This window comes from Hesperophylax consimilis, chromosome 6 (assembly GCF_061612785.1).
Source record: "Hesperophylax consimilis isolate HC1 chromosome 6, BYU_Hcon_1.0, whole genome shotgun sequence".
Taxonomy (NCBI): Eukaryota; Metazoa; Arthropoda; class Insecta; order Trichoptera; family Limnephilidae; genus Hesperophylax; species Hesperophylax consimilis.
This window is the reverse complement of record NC_142841.1, coordinates 10,338,319-10,357,861: the sequence shown is the minus strand read 5'-3', so window position 1 is coordinate 10,357,861 and position 19,543 is coordinate 10,338,319. Positions and strand designations below refer to the sequence as shown.

General features: G+C 33.1%; 2 non-coding genes across 2 annotated transcripts; both read right to left on the bottom strand.

Annotated features, from left to right (window-relative positions):
- Nucleotides 1-4,028: 4,028 nt before the first annotated feature.
- Nucleotides 4,029-4,147, bottom strand: LOC149422938 (5S ribosomal RNA). The gene has a single exon (XR_016302330.1). It is a non-coding gene; the product is annotated as a 5S ribosomal RNA (ribosomal RNA).
- A 322-nt stretch (nucleotides 4,148-4,469) lies between these two features.
- On the bottom strand, nucleotides 4,470-4,588 carry LOC149422937 (5S ribosomal RNA). Its single transcript, XR_016302343.1, has one exon. It is a non-coding gene; the product is annotated as a 5S ribosomal RNA (ribosomal RNA).
- Nucleotides 4,589-19,543: the final 14,955 nt, after the last annotated feature.

Genomic DNA, 19,543 nt, shown 5'->3' with positions numbered 1-19,543 from the left:
ATCTCAGATAATCCCAGGAACTAGAAATGAGTAATGAGGGTATTAATAGTGCTGCAACTGAAGAAATTTAATTACATAGTACGAATATTTCCAGATAAATATAGATATTATGTTGGAATCGCAAGTGACTTGAGTTGATTGTAGATTTGTTCATCGTTTAATCATTGGACTTAGGTTTATGACGCGTTTTAAGAAAATTATTTACTTCAAAGGCGACCCAACGTACATTTGAACCAACATTAAAATTTGCAGTAGTAATTAATCTTAATATTGCAAATTGATTCAATGCGTCAGATCCCGCATATGAGACAAGTATCGCGTCAACAAAAAACAACTCCTAATGATACGAGATGGGAAAATAATTACAGAAAAATTATACATTCCTTACTCGGTAATAAATACCTTATTAACCAACATAAAAAGAATAAATTTAGAAATTAATTTTATATTTAGGTACTATAATTGTTTAAATTGAATTTCTTTGCGTCGCACTGTTAAGGCGCCATTAATAAAACCCCTTACGTAGATGGCGATAAGGTTTAAATTCCCGCTTAACACCATCCGCCTGTTTTGATTTATGCAAGAAAAAAACATGGCCAAAAAGGGCCTTTTATTTTATTTTGTGGATGTTCAGGCATAAATATTTAATTTTTTCCGATCATTTTATAAATAACTTAATTTGCCACATTATACAATAAAATCATAACCGAAAATGGGTTCGTAAGTAGAAGATTTTGAACTTTAAAGCAGTTTTCATGGGCCCTATACATTATTTTTTTCGGGGCTTATAAAAAGACTTATCTAAAAAATACTCGATTATTTCAAAGCCCAAGATGTATTCTACTCGCAGGATTGAATTAAAGCATCTGAAACATTTCTAGGCGACCAAATTTTCAAACCAAAAACACATGATTTTGCATTACTGCATATGGCATTGCCTTAAGCGTATTTTTATGTGATTAATCAATTTTAGATAAATTATTATTTTATCACCGAGGAAAACCTTTATGGTTCATACTCGAGTATCGGGTACCTAATGGGTTGATTGTTCGGCTAGTAGTCGGGAAAATTGTGTTCAAATCTCACATTGGCTAACAATTTAAACCGTTTTCAATCGGTGCTCATTAAGATCAGAATCATAATTTAGTAAGTAGGTATTATAAGCGAGAAGGTTAAAATTTCATACGTTTAATACTTTATGTTTACTTGCACGGAGAAAAATGAGTATCACTAAATTATTAAGAATCTTTTTAAATTATTGGTAATCCGGCTATTACCAATAATTTAAAAAGTATTGCAAGCCTTAACAAATGCTAATTAATAAATTAACAGGTTTCCTGATATTTGTTTAGAAATTTACTAATGCAAATAATATATTCTTAATTTACAAAAAGATTATCGGGAAACCTGTTTATTCATTCGTCTAGGCCTGCAATCCCGGTTTTAACCGGATTACCAATAATTTGAAGTGTTTGGCATGTGCATTTGCCTTGATAATATATCATGACGACTTGCGAAAATAGATTCTTAATAAATTAGCAATACTGAATTTGTGAAAAATATCATGCAATTATTTCAATTATTAGTAATATCAAGAGTACCATTCAATCGATTCTTCACTTAATCAATCAAAGTAACTCACTGCGAACTCCCGCAGAGGTATAAGGTTTCGACATTCTGTCACAACACGTGTCAGATCTCACAGCTGGCGACCATAGCCGCTGTCGACCCCGACTTCTTGCACCATCCTTCATCCAGCCATCGCCGGGTAACCCGATATGACCGCCCCGGTTGACAGGGATTTCTTAGCCTGCTTACCCGCAGTTACAAGGTGGATATAATTAAATTGATTGTGATGATTGGTCGTTTAATCGTTAAATGAAATTAATATCAATATCAAATTTATGTTCCGTATTTTAAAATTTATCATGGTACCTACATCTCGCTAGTAAAACTGTGTATTTAACGTGCGGTTCCAACAAATCAAACTGTCCATAATATTAGTGGTATTCTTACTCCTATGCTAGGTGTTAGCCTTCGCTGGCTTCGAGTAACACAAACCGTCAAAAGGTCTATTCACATCTACCGGCACGTAACGTGCCAGACACGTAGCATAACAGACATGGCTCAATTAGTTTCATACATTGTGTGTGAAGACGTTCACATCATAGCGTAGCGTACCGGCACAGACACGGGCCGGCACCCACAATATAATGTTTTGTCTTTACTGTCGCATACCTGCGCCTGCGCAGTTTAGTACAAAATGGCGCCGCATCCACAGCTGATCGTGACACTGCATGGGCTAAACCATCCGAATTCGATTTAGGTTCATACAAGAGAATTCGCTTTAATTTGAAATGGAACAAATTTAAATCGGGTTCGCACGGGTTCACCCACATAATCATTTGCCCAGTATCAATAATCAGCTGTTGATGCACCGCGATTGTACTCACTGTCGCCATTATGCCGTTTTTGCCAGTCACAGTGTCGGTATATTGTACCCATGGAAGGGCAAGGTTTTATCTGCCACTTTTATTAAACTGAGATATTGAGGTTCAAAGTTCGAATTTCGAATACACTTGAAATTATTTTAAGTTTTATGAAACTTTGCGTTAAGTCAATTTTGGACAAAATGTCAGAGAGAACCTGACAATCCCAAGGGAACGATAGTAAATACTCGCGTCTGTACCGTGACGGCCACGCAACGTTTTCTGTTCACATCTACCGGCACAGACACGTAGCGTGACAGACAACGGCTCATCATACATTATCTATGAAAACGTTTACATCATAGCGCAGCTAATGGAAGGCGTGTTGGGAAGATTACTTTCATTGAAGAAGTCTAGATTGTCATTTCAATCTCTTTTAAACGTTATCAGACGTGATTGAGTCTTTGAAACATTAAACTCGACTAGGTTATTCTTACCCCAAGATGAACGATGACTACGTTTATTCTTCCACTGGAAAAAATCTGAAACATCTAGCGCGGACGCTCAGAATAGTTGATTTGTGTGCCTGATTTTAGATTTAAAAAAATGCCCTTGACTTGCCTGCAGTTTACTGCAAAATTCAGTTTTCTTTGATTCGTGTTTCCACGACGACAGTTTGTTATTCTCGCGCGTCGGGTTGCCATGGCGGCAGTTTGTTGATATCGCGTTAAACCCCTTGACAGAGCTATTCGAAAATAATTTGAAGCCGCAGGGTGAGGAAAAAGAGAGAAAATATTTGGAAAATGCCTTTAGCTTCTTAATTTTATCCTGACATGTCCCATTGCTCGTTTTCTCAAATACCTAGCCCGAAAAATCATGAGCACTCAATGCATAGGCGATATGAAAGTATAAAATAAATATTAATTTAAATAGTTCATTATATACTACTTTGCAAGCAAATCATTTAAAAATTGTGTCAAACAAGATGGCTGAAATGCAATTTCCCCTCGCCCTAGATTTGACTTCAATGTCTTTCATACTAAATCGCATATGTCCAGGGCTTTTTAGGTTCATGTGGTGTATGTGGTGTGCTGGTAGATGTGAATGCTTGCGTTTATTTTCACCCTCACGCCCCGCGCTCATCTTTAAAGTGTCCCGATTTAAGGCTTGATAATCTGGTCACCTTACTTATAAATTTTTTGAAGTGAAACTTCTTTACGCGCGTCATGCAATTTCGAGGAGTAAAACCAACTCATGACCGAAACGAAAATGCGGGACCGATTAAAGTTCATTTGATGTAGTAAAAGTTTTGAAGTAAAATATAAATGCTTCTTAGCTCATCTCGACAACTGGCGTTGGTGGTGTAATGGTCAGCATAGTTGCTTTCGAAGCAGTTGATCCGAGTTCGATTCTCGGCCATGGAATATTATTTTTTTGTTTTTAAGGAATTTTTTTTTTTTAATGGTTGACCATAATATCAATCCACTAAGTAATATTTTAGGCCTGTAGCATAATTGAAAAGTTAAAGAATGATATAAAATTTTTTATGATGTTAACGATAAAAAAATGAAAAAAAACATAAAATTAAAATAAAAAATGGGCCAACGGCACGCGGTGTTCCCAAGCGGTCACCCATCCAAGTACTGACCGCGCCCAATGTTGCTTAACTTCGGTGATCGGACGAGAACCGGTGTGTTCAAAATGGTATGGTCGTTGGCAAAAGTTAAACAATATTAATTTCTATTCTACCTGCCAATAAATATATGAAAATTAGTATAAAAAAGCCCTAATAATATTGAAAAAATTAGCAAGGTGTGTGCGAGGTTGATAAAAATAATCATTACATACGCGCTTGAAAAAGATCGTAATTACATTAATAAGTTTGTAGGAATTTTTTTTTTCAATGGTTGACCATAATATCAATCCACTAAGTAATATTTTAGGCCTGTAGCATACTTGAAAAGTTAAAGAATTTTATGATATTATTAATTATAGTAATGATAAAAAAATAAAAAAAACATGAAATTAAAATAAAAAATAGGCCAACGGCACGCGGTGTTCCCAAGCGGTCACCCATCCAAGTACTGACCGCGCCCAATGTTGCTTAACTTCGGTGATCGGACGAGAACCGGTGTGTTCAACATGGTATGGTCGTTGGCAAACGCTAAACAATATTAATTTCTACTCTACCTGCCAATAAATATATGAAAATTAGTATAAAAAAGCCCTAATAATACTGAAAACATTAGCAAGGTGTAAATATTATATACCTAGTTTAACTCACTCTCCTAACTCATCTTCGCTGTCTACAGGCAGAGCGCACGACTGTGGTCGTGAAGAACCGAGGTTCGATCCCCGCTTTAACTAATTTTTTTTTTCTTTTTTTATAACTTTTAATTTTTTTTATCACATGCTACTTATAAATATGTCAATAGACAGAAAAAAAGAGAGAATGAAATGAAAAGAGAGAGAGAGAAGAATACTAGAAGTTTCACTTCTGTCTTGCGTAGGCTTGACACACCCATTTATTATTTTTTTTCGACCGGTCATTGGCTGAGTTGACTAGGTCCCACCGAGGCGTCCGTCGTTTATTAAATTTTTTGGCTGGCTAAGTCCTCCATCACAACACAATCAACATTTTCCACTTACTGTGGTGATAGTAGGAGATTAGCAATATTGTCAGGTTATTCGTAACCCGGGAATGTTTGTCTTTCTTTAAAAATAAATAACAGGACTTTTCGTATAAATCTAACCAATTAAGTGTTCTCGATTGATATTGTACGACCCTTCTGAAAATACACAAAACAAATGTTTTGTTAAATAAATACACAGCACAATCTGCAGACCTGACGATTTTCCAAATCAACATCATTATCAATCGTTAAATCAATAAATAAACGCCATTTTGTTTATTTGATGCAGTTTCTGAACTAACGAATCACTTATATTGCACAGGTATGTTTCTTAACACAAAGAGCGTCCAAATGAGCATAACATCATTCAAATGTTGTGCTGATCGCAAGACGGAAAGTAGTAGATTTATCTTTGTTAGGAATAGTACAATAAATAAATTAAATAAGTCGAAACAGGGTTATGCAGTTTATATATTGAGATTTATTTTTCTGCTTGCCGATTAAATTCTACTTAGACCGGTAAATATTTAGTGATTGATTTGATAATAATAATAGTGGAATAATCAAAAAATCACCTGAAGGGTTAAATATATCAATAACATCCTTACGATCCCCTAATATATTATATAATTACCCAAATTCTGTATACGGCGAACGGGAGTAAGCAATTAATTCTGATTCCGTGTTGGAGTTTACGCAATAATACGTAGACACTGCTTCGATATTGGTTTGCGAGGTATATGAGAGGAAATCAAGTATGATAGTTCAGGGCTATCAATTATTGAATTTATTATTTTATATGAACAAGTTGAGTCATTATTATGTTGAACAATTAATTTTAATGGTTTACGATACACATATATATTATAAAATATTATGTACCATTTTTCATCATTATGCATACTCTGTCGTAGCTACAGATTATTTTATATAAATTGATTAATCTAACGAAAGATACCTAAGCTAGTTATGCTTATGTTTTGGAAGCTACTATTCCTTATTGACATGTTCGAATATTCAATTTTTAGGAATCTTGAGTATAAATACTACTTATGTATTCACATTATTTTTGTTGCGTTATCTTAGCTTCTTGCGCAAATTCCGTATACGAGCTTTTATATTTAAAAATGCCTTTATAGTAAGTACTAACCTAAGTAAGATAAACCTCTACACGTCTAAAGATCTTAATTAACGTTGATGTACAAAATTTGACTGTATTCGTTCAGCCCTCCTCTATATATAATTGTGTATTCTATTGAATGCAGACCGTTCCAATAGATATATAAGTTATAGTCCCCACCTCCCCCGACACCTCACCCGGCCCCTGCCCAGGCCATATTTGGCCTAGTTGCACTCTGAGGAAATATAGTCTAACCTCCTCCGACACCTCACCCGGCCCCTGCCTGGGCCAAATTTTGCCCAGTTGCACTCTGAGGAAATATAGTCTAACCTCCTTCGACATCTCACCCTGCCCCTGCCCCTGCCCAAGCCATGCTTTGCCCAGTTTCACTCTGAGGAAATGTAGTCCAACCTCCTCCGACACCTCACTCCTGCCCATGCTATATTTTACCCAGTTGCACTCTGAGGACATATAGTCCAACCTCCCCCGACCCCTCACCCTACCCTACCCTTGCCCAGGCCAAATTTTGCTCAATTGCACTCTGAACTGCAACTAGTTCAACCTCCCCTGACACCTTACCCTGCCCCTGCCCAAGCCATATTTTGCCCAATTGCACACTGAGGAAACATAATACCCACTTCCCCAAACATTTCACCTTAATTAACAATAATTCTGCAATAAAAATAAAAATAAAATATTTATAATTTTTTTTAATATTCCGAATTTTTGGCAACGATGGACAAAAAACGCCGCTAATAAATTACTATTTCTAATAATTAATATAATATGTATTATTGTAATAATGGCGTTACGAACTAATAATAGCTAATATAATTTAATGTCAAGACAATAAAAATACATTTATTATCTTTTTAATGAGAACAATAATTTCCAACTTAATCCTATTATTTACCGTTGACAATTTCACATTTGTAATTGATTTTAAATGGTTATTTAAATAAATTAGCTTCATATGTTTAAATAAGAATACAAAGATTATTGTTTTGCATAATATAGTAAAACCGGTAAATTAATATTATATACTTAACGAAATTATTATTATAATCTTTAATGGATTTCATCATGACAAACCAGTCTCTATCTAATGGCCAATAAATAATAACCATAAATATCTATTACAAACATAAAATCACAGTAACATTTTATAGATTATTACAAATTAATAAATGCACAATAATTTAGCACAAATGTACCTACGACATTCAATATTTATTTTTGAATTATGGGTAGTTCAACAGATTAGTAGAAAAAACTTTTTATCAACATTAACTGCTAATAATTAAATCCACTGTGTTCTGAATTTAAAAAAATATGTTTTTGAGTAGGTAAGCTATGTTATTTACTATTTCATATGTTTACTTGTAATAGTAATCATATTGTAGGTACCTACTTACCAGTGGCAGTCCGTGACTTTTCAGTCAGCTAGAGTGGTAAGATTGAAAAATACGACATTAATGATGTCGTTGAAGCTTTTGGAAAATTGATTTAGCTTTTTGATATTTATTGCGATCGGAATTAATTCGTTTGCCGTTAATTGTGAGTTGAAATTATAATAATAACAAGTAGACGAATTTCGGCACTACTATCTACTTGTTATGGAAATGCAGATAATAATTTCGTATAGATTCATCATGTCATTTAAATTAAATAAGCAGATAGGTAGGAACTGTAGGTAGGTATACCTACATATTTATTAAAAATAAAACAATTAAATGTTCACAAAATATTTCATTATATAAATACGTCGACGAAGTTCTCCTCGTTTATTACAACAATTTTAACTCGTAATTAACGGCGTACGAATTACGTCCGATCGCAATAAATATCAAGAAGCTAAATCAATTTTCCTGAAACCTCCCCCGAAAGCCACTCTCAGGATTGTTTATGCCCCCGTCCCGACTTCCGGTCACGTGACAGTCCGATCCGGTGGCGGCGGCCGGAAATGCCAGACGGTTGGGCACTTCCGAACTCTGTTTGCTTTATTGTACTGGAGAGAGGCAACAATTCACTCGCTGAAAAAATGGCGGAAGGAAAACATAATTTACAGTGATAAACTCCCGTAATTGCGTTTAGACTTGTGGCCTGTTACTTGCTAAAAAGATATTTCCTCGACCGTTTTTCACAAGGACGGGGAAAATCAGGAATCTGAAGACTTACGTTTGGAAGTGATCAAGTTTCTTTATATAAGCTGAAGGGTGTTTTCTCTTTAGCAGCTTAGAAAAAAAAATACTTGAGGTATGGACAATTGTAAATTGGTAAGTTGTAAATGGTAAATTGTACTGTAATTGGAATAAATATTCTGTTGCAAAATAATAAAAGAAGGATATTTTGTCAATAGGTATTATTGTTTTCTAGACTTTCACAATCATGGTTAATTGTAAAATATCATAATTACTAGCATGTCGGTACTGTATCTAATAGCAGAACACAATTCTTGTTTTTTAAAATAAAACTTGTTTAATGAAGAGTTTTTTTAACGATTTTCTAAATGTGAATCACGTTAAAATCAACACGATTTTATAATTTTGTAGTACCTAGGTGGGTATCTACCTTGTTAATAATAAAGTTCATAATGTGGAGATTTGGTGACAAGCACAATGATGGGGTGTCAAAGTAAGAGGTCAGGAATAAATACCTTGAAAAAGCTGAAATATAGGCGTGTCATTAATTCACCGATGATTTGTTATAGATATGTTAATTGTGTTCAAATTTTGGAATCCCTTTTGCGTGCGTGATGGCTGTGAACCAGTGTCGGGGGATCAATGATATCAGTACTTTGGAACAGTGTTCATTCAAGTATCGGTAGAACAAACTTATAAGTTTAAAAGATTTTTTAGGTCTTGTAATATTTTTCTTACAGTAAAAACGATAGCTATGATTGTATTACGATTAATGATTTTTTGCGTTATTTACTACGTTACGGTAGATACCTCGAGGAATATTATATGTTTTCACTGAATATTTATAGCCGAAAGACATTCTAAATTTATGGTGCGCTAAGCCTTGTAGAAGGTATCTAAATAAATCTTCCGTGTCCAAATGTAAAACCCCGTTCATTATTATTAATTCAAGAGGTTGGCGACAGATGGCAGCACCACACTTAACTCGCGCTAAGCTCCAGACAGCTTAGCGGGGATCACAACCCCCGGCGCATCAAATGGCTGAATAAAATATAAAGCTCAAAAAGTTTGTTTACTTACTTGGAATTTCGGCAGCAATGTTTAAAATATGTAGAATTATAAAGGATTCTTATCGAAGTCAGTGTAATAATTGACGCCTTACATTCCAAGTAGATTTACGAAGACGCTGAAAATCTGGTTGTATGTCTCTATCAAAGTCTCTAACAGAGAAAATTGCAGGATTTTCTCTTTAACTTTTAGATCATCTATCGAGAACTATGAGACAAAGATATACTGTTGGCTTTATCTAATGTATTTTATTCATTGAGAAAATACACTTGGAATGACATAGTGATGAAACTCAATTGTAGACGGATAAGAAATATGTAAGAGAAATTGATCGATGAGTTCAAAAAGGAAAAATCTTTCATTCGTAAAGTGGTTCAAAACAAAATCATGTTTGTATATTATAAACAAATATTCATTTTATATACACATAAAAATTAGTTTGATATTAATATTTATATGATCAGAAATTAATTAGTTAATTTGTATAGCGCCGCTTTTGTAAAATATCACCTCAGGGGCGCTTTACATTTGATGCAGGTATTACAAAAAAATATAAATATTACAAAAATAAAGTGAAGTTAAGTTAAGTAAAATGAAGAACAGGAACAGGTGACACGAAGATAGAAGATGGAGACTCTGCAGCAAGAATCCTAGGTGGTAAAGAAACTGGACCGGTTGCTGCAGCGAGAGAGTCCACTGCGTCCACCAACAGTGCCAGCACGTATGCAAATATCCAGTTGCTTTAAAATAAAAGCTTTTGTCAAAAAATCATATTGACTTTCGAAACCCAATTTTTTTTACACTGAACATGCTACCAGTACGCCCAAACCAAACGCTGATAATTATTAATACCAGAGTCATGTAAATACGTTTTTCATTAACATGTTAATGCGTGACGGGAGAAGTAGACATTATTTCAATAGCCGACGTCTGCATTTGACTGAATCAATTTTGACAAAGGTTCCACCATGATTAATTTCACATCAGCCCGCATAACTTTATTCAATGTTTGATAATGTATTTCACAGTTTGTGTTCGGAATTGGTAACGAATATTATTAAAATTGAATTTACTGCGATTGTGAGTCGTTATTGATATTATTTTTATTTATTAATTTATTTAATCATTCATACAGTTTACAGGTAAACAAATGATAAGTGCAAGTAAAACAAAAAAGGTACTTAGTTTAAAATATAGTAATAGAGTGTAAAATAATCAGTAACTGTATGTGTAGTAATGTTTTGTGAACACCTCACTAAGAGAACCTGTGCTGAGGTGTTCGCATGATTAGATCAAATTAATGTTATTGTATATTATGTATAACTAGAAAATATTTTGGCTTTTGTTACACATTGTATAAATAAAGTAAAAGTTAAGATTCGAGATGGAACTAATAAAAAAATATCCTCAACTCTGTTTTTTTTAAATTTGGCCACAATGGTTTTTGCGACTTCATTCATGCGCAATATGGTATATTTAAAGTGCGGAAACCGCGGTTGACAGCGGTTTAAGGTATTCGTGAAATATCTTCACAAATCGTGTTTTGTTCATAAAATGCTCACATTGCTACTATATTCGTGTAATTCAACATATTTACAACTTATTTGTGTTATTTTTCGTCAGTTTTAGACATGTAATTATATAATAATAGCATGTGTACAATCTACTTTCATGTTATGTCATAAAGTTAGGTTAAAAGGTTATGTCAGTATTGAATTGAATTTTATAGTCTATATTATACAAGAAATTTTTTAAAATGATGTGTTTTTTATAACATAAATAGAAGACATAAACGTTTCAAAATGTGCAAGCAATGTGTTTAACATTTCAGTTTTTGGTTGTTATTTCCGGGAAATTAAAAGAAATTTCAAATTATTATTTTTTTTATACGAACTAGATAAAAAATGAGATGATAGTTTTCTTGCAAACACCTCAAATAAAACGACTGTATTTTAAAAATATATTGATTTAACACTGAAATTGTGCGAGTTTTTGATCAAAAATGTTTGTGGTAAGCTTTTTTCCAATTTTTTTTTTAAATAACAAAATTAAATAAATTATTCTAGTTTCTAAAACGGTATTAGTTTTTACGACATCTTCAAAATAAAGAAATACCTATAGAGGACATTTAAAAAACGTTGGAAAAATTCCGAAATCCGATTAGAAATTATTATAATTTTAAGTTTACACAACAGGTAAACAACCCTCTTTGACTGGATAAGCAATGTATACATCTTATTCATCTTTCCATTAGTTATTATTTTATGTCAGTTTCTATTTCACGTTTCAATTAGTAAAGTTCACATACACGGTCGTTTATTAAATGAATAAAATGTTCACCACTTTTTTAGTAAGACCGTTAGTCTATAAAACAAAGTATAAATATGTATATTAAGTAACAATTAAATCCAATAAAATGGAAATCATGAAACATAAAATCTGTAGAACGGTGTGTCATGAAAATCGAGAACACTTTTTTTTGTTCGGAATTTATAGTTTAACGAACATATATTTAGCTTAAAAGGTCGTTTAAATATGAACGATATTCTGTTTTACCTGTTCATGTTATTAACAATAAATAAGTCTAGATAACATCTGTTATTTTGATTATTGAAATAGTAGAAATTGGAGACGGATAAAAATATTTAAACAACTTTCTAAAATTAAAAATCATTAGTAGTTATACGTCCAAAAGAATCAGTAGTTGTTAAAAGTGTTGGGATTCTCAGTGGGTTTTGGTGCTATTATAAAATTACACTTCAAAAGTCAATAAATAATTAACAAAATTTAAGTAAAAACTAATACGGTGAAAAGTAAAACATTAGTTAGGTTAGGTTAGGTTCTGTGCATTGAAAGCTCATGACGCGCTGACAGTTTTCAAACGTCAAAAAACTGTTACCGTGGACGAGGTTACTTTATCATTATCTCGTATTCCATTTTCAAATTCCCGCCACCATTGTGAGCCGGCAATTCCCGCGCGCGGCAAAATAAATAAATAAAATAAACGCGAGGGGCTTAATCGGCCTCCCGTCACCGCCATTTCGGCTGGCCAATTATGACCGTGACAGGCCAAATTTACATGACAAGTCGGGGGCTAATCAAAATAACATTTGAAAGCCTATGTCAAAAATCTTGACAGCTCAAGGCCCCGGAAAGCCGGGCTCGGGCGGACACAATGATGGGTAAGATTAATGATGTATGCGATAGGCTACAAGCTATATACAAGCTACGAATATAACCGGTGATTTTTAATGCAATGGATAGAGAGCGTAGTTAAGTGTATAAATGTATCAAGCATTATATGACTAATTAATTATATCTGCATAGTTTTTCGGGAGGTGGTGACGATGCGATCGATGTGATAATTGATTCGCATCGAATCTTTCTGTAATCCTTCTAAGAGTACTGCGCAGTGATATTTAGTTAGCAACTTGTTTTGTAATACCTGCGGCACAAGAATTCCAATAGCTTAAAGCCAATGGGTCTATGCTATCTCCATTTTGGATACGTTCTGGGGTTTAATTTGAATGGTAGGTAATGGAAAGATTGGGATATCCCATATTATTTGAAAATATAAAAACAAAAACTTAACTTTAGAAAAGAGTTTGCTTTATGCCCAAATTCACAGCGATAAACAAAAAGTCGTGTTTGATAAAGTTGTTGGTATTGTTTGAACTAAGATGTGGCATAATGTAATAGATTAAATACCTAGGGTACCTATCTAAACAAATGGCATTTTAAAAAACCTTGTCACATAAAAAATACTTACAGAAAACCACTTTTTATTGATGAAGGTTTTAATTGACTGAATAAGGAAATCAGGTACACTTACTATGCAGCGCGATTTGGGTGACAAATCATCCATTTTAATTAAGATAATAAAATTGAAATGGTTATTTCTTTCTCAATGTTCGCTGTTACAGTTAAAATAATGTTCGAGGATTTAAATGTTCTAAGCCCGCCTAAATGCACGAAATCTATAGCAGGTCAGGTGAGACGTCGTGTGAAAAATCGAGACGTTTTTTTCTCGAAATTTAATCGATTTCAATCGAAGGACACACTGTGTCAAAATTTCAGCATCTCGTCACTATTGTTGTAATGTGCCAAAGTGTAAAATATAATAACATTTTTTGTTGAATATTTAACAACAATATATTATAGAGGTTCAAGTCGCCCAAATTACGTTTCAATTTTGCCAATAATTGTTTTCATATTTAAGTAATATCAAAACAAAATAGGCATATAAAAATTATGTTTTAAAACAGATTGAATCTACTTGAGAATACTCTATATAATTAAAGGTTCCATGATAACTCAACACAGTGACAATTCAACACACTTACAAAAAGTGATATAAAGTCATTAGAAACGATGAAATTTTTTTTTTAACCTAACCTAACCTAACCTACTGAACCCAATTAATAATGTTTTTGTTTCATCACTTTCCATGACTTCTTATAACTTTTTAAAGATGTGATGAATTATCATTGTGATGATTTATCCGGTCACCATAATTAAACGCCAGAAGCCACCGATACAATGATACGAAATAAAAAAATAGTTTTAATACCCTCGGCACTGTCCCCGATCACCTAAAAATAGGTTGTATTACTCCAATACACAAATCCGGAGACAAAACTATGATTTTAAATTACAGACCTATGACTTTGCTAAATTCACTATCCAAACTACTTGAAAAAACTATGAAAAAAAGATTGCTCGCATACCTTGATAAACACAAACTGATCTCAAACAGCCAATTTGGGTTTCGAGCAAAAATGGGAACAGAAGACGCCTTATCGGAACTAACTACTTACATAGTCAAAAACTTAGATGGCGGGTCAAAGGTGGTAGGGGCTTTCTTAGACCTAGCAAAAGCTTTCGACACCATTTCACATAAATTACTACAACAAAAACTCAAAAATATCGGCATAACCGGTCCACCACTAAAATGGTTCATCAACTACATTGAAAATAGACAACAAATAGAAAAATCAATAAACACGAAAGTGACAAGGTAGGTAACAGGTATGGAGTACCGCAAGGCAGCGTCTTGGGTCCCATACTTTTTCTCATCTACATAAATAGTCTAATTGAGATAAACCTTGGAAAAATAGAGTACCTACAAAGTAATCAGTTACGCAGATGACACTGTAATTTTATTCAAAGCACAATCACGGGAAAAGGTCTACAAAAACACAGAAGCAGGGATGACTGAAATAAATAAATGGCTAATGAATAATCTTCTTGCCCACAATTACATCTTCACCCCTGCACCAATACTTCCACAAATAACACACGCTGTACTAGTGACAAAATAGATTATGCAGATAATATCAAATATCACGGCTAAATTGTTGACCATAATCTAAAATGGGATCTCCAAATTAACCTAATAACAAAAAAAATCCGGAAACTATCATACATCTTCAAAACAATACGAAACATTATGTCATTAAATCAGCTAAAAAATATATACTTTGCGCTTTGTCAAAGTATTCTAATGTATGGTATTTCAGTATGGGGAGTAGCAGCAGACACTCTTCTCAAATCCCTTAAAATTAATCATAAATCAATAATTCGAATTATGTTTAGAAAGCCTTATCAACATCCGACAGAACAGCTAATGATTGAAAATAACTTATTAGACATAAATAAACTGTTCATAAAGAAGATCATCTACAAAAACTGCATAAAAAATTACCACAGCACATAACTCACTCGCAAAACACGAGAGCAATTACACACAAACAATTACAAGTACCGTACATCAAATCAAATTTCGCTAAAAGACATGAATCTTACCTGGCTCCTCGCATATTCAACATGTTCCTAACCCAAACTAAAACTTACGTCCTACCAAATAATTTGAATTGGGTGTTCAAAAGATTTGTAAACTGGTTGACGGTAAAAGAAAGAACAGATATTAGAAATATTCTAAACATCTAATGCATTTTACAAAACATACTGCACACAAATTCTATCAAAATTACAAAATTTTACAATTAATTATAATACGAAATACTCATTCCATATTTTTGTACATAATTTTTCAACACATATAGTACTACCCTTATTTTTCTTTTACTCATTTTTTTACTACTATTTTTTCTTATTATTTTTATTTTACTATTTTTTACTAAAAATTTGGTTTATATATAAATTGTTAATTACCAGCCTCAGAACCGACTTTGTCTAGTGAGGAGGGTAATGAAAAAAAAACATCTGTACAGAACCAACCTTAAATAAACGCCCGGGTTGCCGGCACTGAAACTGAACTGAATGTGATAGTGTTTAAATCATATTAAAATGATTATTCACATTTTCAATTTGGTAGGCAAGTTTGGGTACCGCCGCCCCGAGAACGATTTGTTGGATAACCAACACCTCTGCCATAGGTCACCCCAAGTGGTTCGCTACGTTTGGTTATTTAGCAGGGGTTCCAGGGTTCATCGGGTGAGGTGTGTTCAGGATGCTCCTGCCCACCAACCGCGTAACATATCAGATGGGGAAAGCCTGTCCTACCCAACCCTCATACTTTTTACGTTCCCAGAACTTTCTCTCATTCCCTTTCTTAAAAAAGACCGTTCATCAAACCCAAAAGATGGCATAGGCCCTGAAGAAAATAATTTCCTTTTTTGGGGTAAATGTTAAAAAGACTTTTTAAATCTGTCTGTAAAATTCATTTATTCAGAATCAGCGTGCATACATATATTTATTTTACATATTTTTTTAAACCATAATATAATTCCCTGAAGTTGCTTATTTGCCCCAAATTAGTTTAGATTTTTAAAATCGAATGTAAAGCTATAATAATTATTAATCTATCCAGAGTACAAGTTATCCACGGATAATATTTGTACGGCTACGTGTTGGGTGAATTTGAGTTTTTGTAGCGTGTTGCTCGTTCCATGTTCAGTGTGTTAACATTGGTGATGGGCTGACATGACGTACCTATCGGGAGGCAGACAGGCCAGGGTGTTCGACATTACAGCTATAATAATTATATGAAGTTATTAACTATTTGGGGTGGAGGGTTTTAAAAGACAAGATAATTTTTTCATCACTTTTAAACTGGGAGACCACGTATGATCTTAGCGTGTAGGTATTTTCACATGTTCATTACTAGAAAAAAAATGCAAATCATAAGAAGTTTTTATTTTTTATAAACCAGACTCATTAAAAAAGGAGGTAGATATGTCACGTTTTCTATTCAACTTAATTTGCCTGGTGTGTGTCATAAGTAACGTAGCAGTAATATAAAACCTGTTAAGCCCCCGTTATTAAATGATATTAATAAACGTTATTATATGAAATTCTCTCTATAGAAAAAAATCGCAAAGTAAGCTCTGAAAATAACTTTAAACGTGTTTTGTTTTGTTATTTCATATGTTATAGGCATGAAAAAATTCACAGTGCATCTTCAAATGTAACTTAAGTATTTGTCAAAAATTTTTTGCTCTATTTCAAATGAGTCGTTTTTTAATATTAGCGCGCTCCCTTTAACATTCGTATTTACATATCTCGCTTTCGAACCATCTTTGAACGCTTACTACGGGGTCTTAATCAATTGAACCAATAAACATATTAGCAGTTTTACAATTTGGTATCCACCTATGGTAGGTTTTGTGCAATGGTTTTTTAGTTATTGCGATGTATGTAATTATTTTCTCGGCCTTTTTCGGTTATTTTAATATGTACATTACGTACCTACCTACATATTTTAAAGCTAAAACCCTTCCATTTTCTCCAGGTATGTAGCTATATACCGAAGAATGAACATTGCATGAGGAAAATAAGTGACGATTCTTTTCAGAAATATCTGCTTAGTATAAACAGGGAAAAATTTCCTCTTGTCGCAGTTAAACTATTATGGATATACCTAAAATTTAACATTATTTAGAATATACAACATAAATCTATTATCCAATAATAACACAGTACAACGCGTAAAATACGAAGTGAATTAGAGTAGCAATGAACGAATAGAATGTTAGGTACTTATCTACAAATTAGTTACCTAAAATTTTATTCGTTCTTTCTTAGTGAAATACAGTAGCAACGAACGAATAGAATGTTAGATACCTAGCTACAAATTAGGTACCTAACATTATATTCGTTCATTGCCACTGTATTTTAACGAATTGAACGTTAGATACATAGCTACAAATTAGGTACTTAACATTCTATTCGTTCATTACCACTGTATTTGCTGTATTTTAACGAATTGAATGTTAGATACCTAGAAATTAGGTACCTAACATTCTATTCGTTCATTGCCACTGTATTTGCTGTATTTTAACGAATAGAATGTTAGATACCTAGCTACAAATTAGGTATTTAACATTTTATTCGTTCATTGCCACTGTATTTGCTGTATTTTAACGAATAGAATGTCAGATACCTACAAATTAGCTACACTTGAATCCTGAATAAAGCAATGACAGATTGCACCAAAACATACATAGTGTATTTTAATTTCTGAGCAAGGTTTTTACAATATACGCGACTTATGTAGTTTCGTAAGTTGTTCAAGTTTCAATGTAGTCCATAACTGATGAATGTATGGCTATGTACAGAAGTAATGATCTATTAATCATTCTAATTTTTCAATCCAATGCAACTATTTTTCAATGTCGTGTAAAAAGTATTTTATTTTATTTTAATTAAAGGTGTACAGGTGTTATTGTGTCTTGTCAGGTCGAAATTAGTTCATAGCTAGGGAGATTGCCTGTTCTAAAGAATCAAAATAATAAAAATCCCAATAAACTTTTATTAAATTTCTGATACATCGGAACACGTGTTCATGAACCTGCATTTGGTTTGATAATATTTAATGACAGAATGACGAAAATATTTTTGTTTTTATGAACATATGTTCTGACGTCGTGATTAATACATTAGCATTTCACTAAGAAAGCCTATCAATTCATTCGTTAAGGGCATGCAATCCCATTTTTAACCGGATTACAAATAATTTGAAGAGATATATAAATAATCTGAATATACTAGCAATATTCAATATTAGAAAATTTTCTTCGTGTACCTAAATACCTACATAATATATGATGTTTTACGGGCTTAAAAATATTAAAGTTAAGTCTTCCAATCATTTTTTACTATCACCAAAATCAAATGCTAAAAATACCTAATTATATAGAAACGTGAGTTGAGTAAGGTTTTTAGGTGTTCTCCTTCACATCGTGGTGCCCTTAGGCCCCCTTATCCACCCCTCTTACTTACCTTTCCCGTCCCTACTCAGTTTCCATAAGGTATCACGATCGTGTCAGACTGTATGAAAGCTCTTACGGTTTGTAATTTGCAGACATCTAAAGATAAAGCTCTCAATTTAATATTAATGCGTCCTCATACTTGGTCTAAAAGTTTCATCCTCGCTGTGGCATATGAAATATAATTATTATGTTATATGGAGGTGTATTATTACGAATTATATAAAGCCATATCTATAACTTACATGTCAGTATAAAACTTAATCGTAAAAACCCACACTTCTCCGTAGTAAAGTTCTTGTTATACATTTTTATAAAATACCTCTTAGCAGTTACCTAGATAGATATAGTTTTCTATGTGCGTTACAATTACAACCTACATATAACAAATAAGTAATACTTTAAAAAGGTACTAGTGTCTCAATTTTAAATGATTTGTTTCACTAGTAGATAACTACAAGTAGTATAAGTACTTATCTACTACCAGGTTTGTTTAGAGTTTCAACTCTATGTTTTTGAGGAGCATTAAAAATTCTATATGAAGGGCGGATTGTTTCACAGAATTTGAACAATTCATCAAGTTGAAATTCAAGTTGTTCTGTTAATATTTCACCATCGTTAATTTACAGTACCTACTTGGATGACTCCGAATGTTTAACATTGAAATTTTATTTACTGTTCAAATTCTGTGAAACAACCTATCCTAATTAATTGGTGCATTGCTTTTTTCTTTTATTTACGAATTACAGAAACTTAGATATTTTGACCGTCTATAATAACCCTAGGTGGAAATTATGCTAAGTTCTTATAATAACCGACTACCAAATTTTACACAACTTCATTATTGCAAATATATTTTACCTACTTATGGGTAGTTTAATGTGTATGATTGATAAGCTGGTGAACGTAATCCGTTTTCGTT